Raw genomic sequence first — 8,933 nt, 5'->3', positions numbered from 1 at the left:
TGGGGACGCTTGCTCCTGTGGCCAGCAGACTCCAGCCTGGGCTCTGGGCCTGCTGACTGTGCCAGTCAGGCAACTCCTGCCTTTTGGAGTCTTAGCTTTATCGCTGTGATGTGGAGATGATACCTATGTTCTTACAGTGTCTTAAAAATGAAAGGAGAGAGAGAATGTGAGCAGGGCTGGGCGGAGGCTCTAAAACCCTGCTTTACAGGCTGCGGTCACACCCAGCCTTTATTCATGGAGGTCAACTCTGTGTGCTGAGCGACTGCTGCAGATCTGACACCTCAGACTCAGGGACCCGGCAAGGAACAGAGAGGGCGTTGATACCACCCCTCAGTCCTTTCATTCTAGGGACACAAGGTCCAAAGCAAAGATATCAAGTTCTGTTGGGGATTGTTTAGGGTGTATAAAGGTTCCTCAGAGATTTCTGCAAAACCTTTGAAAAGCACTAAAGCTAAAACAGGCGATATCGGTCCCTTCCTGTTTTCTTGTGGCTGTGTGGGCCTCTTTCCTAGAGCTACAGCTCACTCCCTTCAGTGCAGAGGAGTGCCAGGGAGTTTTCCTAGAGATGGAAAAGCTTTCCCGACTCCCTGGTTTTCCTTCTCCACAGTTACATTTCACCATACAAGAACCTTCTGTATACTTGAACGTTCAGAAGCACAAATCAACAATTTAAGGTCAATTTAGACCCAAGCCAATCCTCAGATCTTTATTCTTACATTTTTCAGGGTTCCTGGTACAATGAACAGATTTAGATGGGGAAGGAAAAGAGAGCCCCGCATGGTCGACAAAGGGACTCACAGCCCAATGCTCGTGGTCTCATCCCTGTCCTGTCCATGTCAGAGGCCGCTGCTCCTGCTCCTGGCTGAAGTTGCTGGGGCTCTGAGGATATTCAGCATTTCCGGTCAACTTAATCCAGAGCCTTTCCATGAAGAACTGATCGAAGTGCACATCTAGTTTGAAATTTCTTTGGAAGAACCCTGACCTTGACATGCCCCGTTTGGTGTTTGGGCCTTTGAGCCAATGGCTAGTTTTCTGGGTTTTTTAAAATGAATTTTCTTTTTTTGGATCTTTTTGCACAAATGACATAGCAACTCCTGCTTAAACACATAATGTTTATGTAGTATTAATCACTTACCAAGTCACGGCTTGGTTGGTTTAAAAAATATAATGGATGTAGTGGTGGGTACCTTGGAAACAAACAAACAAGACAGTCATTAAAAAAATAGACTAAATATAACAGAAGAAGTTGTTTCCAGGACACTTGGTTCCTGAGAGGCAGAGTGCTTGATGTTTGATTAGTCATGATCAATGAGCTACTCAGCTCAGGGTCTCCGGCAGATTACGTGCAGGAATTACCTGTTGTTGGGTGGAGTCTATTTTGTGCGGATTTCCAGTGTCACAGCTCCAGGATTATTCATTCTCTTTTGTGGTTTGTGCCCAGTGGACACTGGGACTGTCTAGGGGTTGCATTTCCTAGATGGAAAGCCCCTGATGAATTCTAGTGCCTCCTAGTCCTAGGTGGTTAGTGTTCTTGGACTATTGTGTCATCCCAGTCAGTTTGTACTTTGGAGGACGACCATGAAGGGATTTTTATTACTATTCACAGTCTTGTGGCTGAAGTTTTAGTTTGTTCCTCATTTAAATGGAGATTTACACCAAGATAGAGTTCCATGAAGAAACTGGTCCAGAGAGTGGGGTCTGGGTTAGCGAACATCATGGGTCACTGAACAAATAGCAAACATGTCAGGTCCTTTCTCATGAAATGTTCTTAACCCCATGACACCGAGTGTAGGAAAAACAAGCCACGATTCCTCTTGTCTTGCTCCTCAACAGGGAAGATGTCTGTGATCCCCGAACTTGCGGGTTTCTCCCCTCCAGCCAGCGAGCAATGGATACTCCAGCAGACATGAGTGAGGTGTCCTCTGATTCCATCCGGTTCTGGCACTGTCTACCTGGAGAAGGTGTCAGATTCCGCAGGTTGAGGGCTCTGTCCCCAAGACTGGCCCCACCCCACTTTAGATGAGGTTGCCAGTCCCAGGGAGTTTTACCTGTGCCCCTGACCAGCAGGCTATACATGCATTCGTCCCTGGTGAGTTTATTGTGGCATCCTGAGGTGCCTGGGCACATCATTCGGGAACCATGAGATGGGGTTTGTCCTGTTATATAAATGAGAAAGCTGAGTTTGGGGGAGCTCAGGGTCTCAGCCAAGAAGACACACTGGAGAAGCAGGCATGGGTGGGGTGGGTGATCTGGGATGCACCCTTCTGCCCTGGGCAGGAAGTCAGGGCTGCAAAGTTCGAGGGGCATGAAGAAGGATCTCAGATGCCCAGCAAGTGTATCCAGGGCAAAAGAAGGATCTAGAGCTAATTGGTTTTTTATTTTTCAAACTTTTTCTGTCCATTGTTAATTTCATTCATTGGAAAAGAGTGTGCTGCCAGGCCTTGGGCTATGACCCGGAGTTCACAGGCAGTGGGAAGGAGAGAGAGATGGAGCTGGGGCAGAGAGTTCTGGGGCACTTGCAGGCAGGGTGCAGATCTATTAGCAGCAGCCAGCCCAGGGCCTCGGAGCCCAGTCAGACTGGCTGCTGCAGACGTTCACAGCCTGCCAAGGACGTACTTGTATTTGGCTGTGTGGACACCCATCCCTGCCACGCACTCAGGTCAGCTCCCCTCCTCCTGTCAGTGACTCGGGCGCTGAGTCAGCCTCACACACAGTCTCCAGAGTGGACACGGCCATCTGCTAGCTGTGCTGAAATTCACACTTGGCTTCACGTGAAATTTGAAAATAGAAATTCAGCGCCATAGCAACTTTTACCGACACTCCCGTGTATGTTTTTCCCTTTTAAAACCAGTCAGTCTTGTCCAGCTCCACCCTTCAATCCAATAGTGTGTGACTGTTCCTCATGGCCAGGGTCACTTTTTCCTCGGAGGAGACCATACTTTACAAGTGCTGCCATTCAACCACTAAGAACTAAGCATCCACTTGGAAGGTGACTCAGAAATAATCACCACCCCACCCAGGGCGGGGGAGCACCAGGAGGACCACAGGTACAGGACACATCTCCAAGGCTGTGGGGCTGAGCGAAGTCCATAGGAACAAAGGGAGCTGGAGCAGAGGGGAGCAGGTGGGTCCTTGGAGCTGTCATGCAGCTGTGGCCACCTGGTCATGTGACAGGAAGGAGCTTGGAGTGGCTGGATAAGATGCTGGTGAGTGTTTGAAGAACTGAGGCAGGCAGCAATGTGGGGATCAGGGGCTGGGGCACCTCGTTGGGAGTATGGTGTCTCCAGTGACCTCCAGAAGGATTTCCAGCAGATATGGATGACGAACTTGGAGACCCAGTCCATCCGTGAGCTGAAATATGAAAGTCAGACCTTAGTGTAAGTCATAGCACTTCAAATACATGCTTACAGCTCTTCCATTTTCCATCAGCATTCAACAAACATGGATTAAACTCCAGTAGCTTCCTGGGAGCCATGGTGAATGTGGCCTTTGAGGATGGCCTTCTTTCCAGCCAGGAGGTCTTGCCTGCATCTAGCCCATAAGAGGAGCTGGCTTGTCTTCCTGCTGCTGTCTCCTCCTTCCCTTGACCACAGAGTGCTGGTGACTTGGAGGTGAGCCCTTGATGACTTTTGTCCAAACTCAAGAGAGCTCTTTGTCTACTGACAGGGGATGGTCCCTGACTCACTTCAGCATGCAAGCTACTGTTTTCATCTTTTGGCTTAAAAGAAAAGAAAAAAAAGCCCATTTGCTGTGTGTATTTTAAAACATTTAACAGGGCATATGAAGGTTTTTATTTTTCCTAAGGAGGAAACAGAGTGGTTGCTTCCAGCAGCCCGACTCTAGCAGCCATCTGGCCATGACATCCCACACTACACTTCTAGTACGTTCTCTTTGACCTTTCCACATTCAGATAGACAGCTGTCTGTCTGTATAAATTAGAAAGTTCTAGAGTGTTCTGGAAGATCAAGAACCTTTATCTGCTGGGTGTTTGGGTGGATGAAGTGTGCATGAGTCCCCATCTGTCCCCCAGCCTCTGTAACCCGGGAGGCCTGTATCACTAGGCCCCTTTGCCCCTGCTTTCTAGCAGAGTTTGGGCAGCATGGGCCACGTCCAGGACACTGAGAGAGGAGAGGAGAGGAGAGCCAGGTCTGAGTCTCCCTGGCTTGGTTCATCCGATGATCAGAGATCACAGTTCCCATCAGACATGTGTCTCCATATTCTCTCACATCACCCTGTGTGTATGCCGCAGTCCCATCTGTGTTTTGTCCGGACCTTCCCTGATGCTAGTAGGGTGGAACTGTACTGACAATAAAAGGGAAATCACAAACCACATCTTTATTGCTCGTGGAATGTTTTGCATAGATAGATCTTTTCTGCAGAGTGGAATAAGGGCTGAGGCTTGGACCCTGGAAACCATGAGGCTAAGCCAGCCACTTAAGTGGTTGCAGTAGAAATTGCAACTCACACCCATTTTACTTTCTAAAATTAAGAATAATTCACATGTGGCAGAACACACCCATCTTAGGGCACAGTTCTGAGAATTTGTAAACTCATACTCACCTGTGAAACCACTGCAGTTGAGATATGGAACAGCCCACCCATCCATGCTCTTTGAAGTCAACTTGTCTACACCCAGCCTACAGCAACCCTGAGCCTGTAGCCTTTTCTTTTTCCAAAATGTGATATAAACGGGATCATAATGTATGGAGACTTCAGTGTCTGGCTTCTTTCACTTATGATGATGTATCTGAGCTTCATCCATGCTCTTGTGTGTAACAGTAATTCATTCTTTTATGTGTATCTCTAATGTCAGATCGTACTATGGACTAACAGTGTCTTCTTTCTTACTGTGAATAGAATTACTAGCAGTTATAAATCTTCCCTTAAAATAAAGTTTACTTTATTCCATTCCTCCCTCAGGCCCCCTCCCCTCCCTATGTACAAAAGTTCTGCTTCCATTTTTCCTTCTATTTTCACTTTTTTTCTTGTCCCTTCCTCCCTTTCTTCCTCCCTCCTCCCTTGTTCCCCTTCCCATTTGAACATTTGCTTCCAATTTCCCAACATCCATTATACGTCTCAGTCCTTATTTCCACTTTTGGTTTCTCACACCAGAGAAATAGTGCGATAAACATTTGTGTCCGATTTATTTTACTTAAGAGTATGGTCTCAAGGTGCATCCATTCAGCTAGAAATGTCTGAAGTTCATTCAGATCTAATCAGATTAGAGTCCATTCCACAAACCCCAGAACCAATTCATAGCATTTACCTTTAAAACTGTTCCTCTAGAACCACACTCAGTACCAAAATCTGTTTTAGCTAAGGAACACATATATCACTCATGTTATATCAGGGTTGTTTGTTAGATAGGATAGACTTTTATGATTATAGAAGTCAGAGACCGAAGGGAACAACTGGTGGGGTTCCAGGCTCATAATGGCCTGAGAAGACGGTGTCTCAGCCCAACTGTGGGATAGGAAAAGCCCCTTCCTAGCTTTCTTGTTCTATTTGAGTTTTCAGTTGATCAGAAGGAGCCTGCCCACACTAGGGAGAGCAATCCGAGTCACTCAGATTAAAGATTCAGAGATGAGGCCTGCCCAGGACACCCTCAGAGGGATGCCCAGGTACTGTCGGCCAGAACTCTGAGCCTGTCTCATGGCCCAGCCACATAAACAAATCAAATTAGTCATCATGATGGAAATTCTGGAAAAGGAAAAACAATAGAAATGGTTAAATGACCAGTGGTTGCCAGAGGAGAAGGAGGTGTAGAGAAGGGTGAGTGGCTGAAGCCCAGGGGCTTTTAGGGCAGTAAAATTACTCTGTATTACATGGTATTGGTGGTTTTTATAGCATTGTGAATTTGTAAAAATAGACAAATTTCCGAGCAAAAAGAGTATAACTTAATGTATGCAACTTTCCATTAGGAGGCTGGGGCATCCCAGAAAGGAACGCTGACTGACAAATAAAATCTAAAATGTGTTATAAATGTATGAAATGACCTCAGTTAATGGAGGGAGGCAAGAGATGCTGACCCAAGTCACTTTGGAAGTGAGTGGAGTCTGCAGCCAGAGACAAGAGGAGCCATACGTGACTACGCTGGTGGATAAGGCTGTTTCCCAAGAACTACAGCTCACAATTCTAACACTGCACGCAGTTCGTGTGCTTCAGAACAGAGCAATGAACTAAATGGAAGGCAGCTGGTAGGAATGAGCTATCTTGCTGTTGGAGTGGGAATTCATAGATTGGCAAATGATCTCTGCAGTCATGATTCGAGCTGACACGAGTAGGAAGTCATTTTAGCTTAATGTAAACATTCACGACCAAGAGTCAATTGGTTTTAGTGCTCCACAGTGGAGATAAGGAAAAGCCTTTGAGGACACAGGATCCATACAGCGCCTCCGCCCCACAATTAAGGTCTCATTTCTCAACCTCCAAGGAAGGGCTTGCACGTCTCCAGGTGTACACAGGACAGTTGTGTCGTGTTAGGCAGAACTATGAGCGTGTTCATCTCTGTCTGGGCAGTGGACTTGTGGTTAATTGTGTGTGTCAGCCTGGCTGGAGCACTGGCTTCTCAGACATTTGGACAGACAGGTTTGGTGTGTTCATGAGGTGCTTCCGGGCGAGACTGGCATTTGGCTTGATAGACTGGGTCGTGGGAAAGTTCGTTGTAAGTACCAGCTATGACCGTGTGACCAGTTATAGAAACAAGAGCTGCATTTTTCCTAAGTACTTCTTCTTTATTCTGATGTGGAAGTGTTGGTTTTGTGTTTGTGTTTGAGTATGTGCATGCATAAACAAATCTCGGTTTTCTCTCAGCTTTCTCCTCACCGTATACCACAAGACATGTTGAGTTTTTGAATAATACATAGGGCCTTGCCAGTATGAGCCTTCGATTATGGATTGAACACTTAGGTAAATAATGAACAAAGGTGGAGTAAGAGGTAACTCCTTGTGCCTGACAGCTTGAGCTGGGACTTAGATCAGAGCCACCCATCCATCCTCTATCTGTCTGTCATCTCTCTCCCCATCCACCCACCCCCTCCATCCTGTTTGTTCTGTTTCTCTGGAGACCCCTGACTAATATCATCATATGGTGGGAATCATACAGGGTGTAGTCTTTTCGGACTGGCTTTTACTTACCAATATGCACTTCTGCTTATGGGAACACTGAATAAGTCAGCCACCCCCACAATTCTCTGCCATCAAACACGGATCCTATGCCCATCGCGTTAATCCTGCCACCCTTGATCTTTATGGTGCAGGCTGTCATCTGGCCTCAGTCACTCTCGAATAAGGGCAGGGAGTCACACCTACGGCAGAGTTCTTTCACTGTCACTTCCAGAGGAGGCTATGGCAGAGACTTCTAAGGATCCGGATTCTCAGGTACTTATGAGTGCTGTTTAGGCCCACTTGAGGAAGTGCAGTTGAAAAAGAGTGGGTCATCCGTAGTGAAACCTACTTCTTTTCCCCCATCTTCCTAACCATTTGGATTCTGTCCTCCACACTGGGGGCAAAAGTTCTGAAATTCTGACCTCAATGAATGTAGGTCACAAAGAAATCCAAGTTTCAGTCAATGAACAAAGCCAATTGGTAAAGCCATTCCAGCTGTGAGAGCTTGAACATTAAATTATAAATTTTGCAAACTTGTCCTACGGCAGGTTCTGCATGATCTAGCCACAGTTTGTTCTAATACCCTTAGAATGCCGGGTCCTGCCAACACACATGATTGCAACGATTTTGGTGCATAACGATTTCTTCTACTGAAGTCTTGCAATTGTCCTCTGGTGGTGCCAGATCTGAACTGTGAGTCTGGAACAATGAGAGGTGGTGAGCACAGGTTCCCGGGAGCACAGGTGATGCGATGACTGCTCCAGGGTAGTGACCACAGGCTCTCTGGACAGGGATGGGTGATCCCAGGCAAGGCAAGGAGATCTCAAGGGTACTTATGGCTCAAGGCTCCTGACCAGTCTAAGCTCACCCAACAGCCCCATCCCAGGCCTCAGGGCCCAACTTCTCCCAAGTAAGCATGTTAACATGTGAAGTTGGTCTAGGCTGAGCTACCAACTTGGCTGGAATCCTGCAACTGACGCAATTAGCCTTTGTAACTTAATTTAGGTTGCGTCCCATGAGCGTGTGCAATGGGTAATTCTCTTGTCTTCCAGAGAATACGTCCCGATCTCCCTGCATGCTGGAGCTCAGTGTCTAAAGCCCTGCGCATAGCATCTTTTAGAAAGATCTCTAGCAGGGCAAGAAGCTACCATCCTCTCTCACCCCAGGGCTGCAAGTACCCAGGGGAACCCAGAGGCCTCTCAGAGGATTATAAACACGTCCTCTGGCACCTGGAGGAGTTGAGCTCCACAGCTTCCTCCCTATCCCAGCAGGATCAGAATGACCACCTACCTGGAGAAGCAGTCTCCTCCCCACCTCCTGATGCTGATACGTTTAGCTGGGAAAGAGGCAAGGAGCCACCAGCAGTGCCAGAGAGTCCCCTCCTGACACAGAGGGTAAGCAAGGGCAGCTCAGATGCCACCTCTCTTTGTCTCTCGTCTCAAAGCAGCAGAGATCAGAGGACTGCAGTGTCCCCGGCCCTGATGCCCATTTTCAGCCTGGGAGGTGCCAAGAAACTGCCTTGCAAGTGGGGAATGGCCTGTTAGCAGCTCTTTGTCAGCCTCCCTCCCGTGTTCTGGAGGGTTACAGAGTGTTCTGCCAGGGTGTCTGCAGCTGTGCCGAAGTCATGCCTGCCCAGCCCCTGTGGGCCTGTCCAAGGTCAGCAGGCACCATGCCGATTCGCTGCCCTACACAACTACGTTCCAGCCGCTCCTGCTGAAAACAAAGATGGCTCTGTGGAGCCAGATATACCCTTTGTTGTGATCCTGTAATCTTCTGCCTTCCAGGCCAGCAACATGCTCCTGTCTTGATGTGTACATTCAAAGCTT

General features: G+C 47.6%; 1 long non-coding RNA gene across 1 annotated transcript; it reads right to left on the bottom strand.

Annotated features, from left to right (window-relative positions):
• Positions 1 to 478: 478 nt before the first annotated feature.
• LOC147828586 (uncharacterized) lies at positions 479 to 8,683 on the bottom strand. The gene is made up of 3 exons (XR_015450607.1): positions 8,398 to 8,683; positions 7,138 to 7,806; positions 479 to 3,351 (listed from the first exon to the last, which is right to left on the bottom strand). It is a non-coding gene; the product is annotated as an uncharacterized LOC147828586 (long non-coding RNA).
• Between the last annotated feature and the right edge of the window lie 250 nt (positions 8,684 to 8,933).

Source organism: Heterocephalus glaber, unplaced genomic scaffold (genome assembly GCF_053883595.1).
Source record: "Heterocephalus glaber isolate CG9 unplaced genomic scaffold, H.glaber_assembly_v1.0 deba00001004, whole genome shotgun sequence".
NCBI lineage: Eukaryota > Metazoa > Chordata > Mammalia > Rodentia > Bathyergidae > Heterocephalus > Heterocephalus glaber.
The sequence above is the reverse complement of the archived record's forward strand: the minus strand, read 5'-3'. Positions and strand labels throughout refer to the sequence as shown.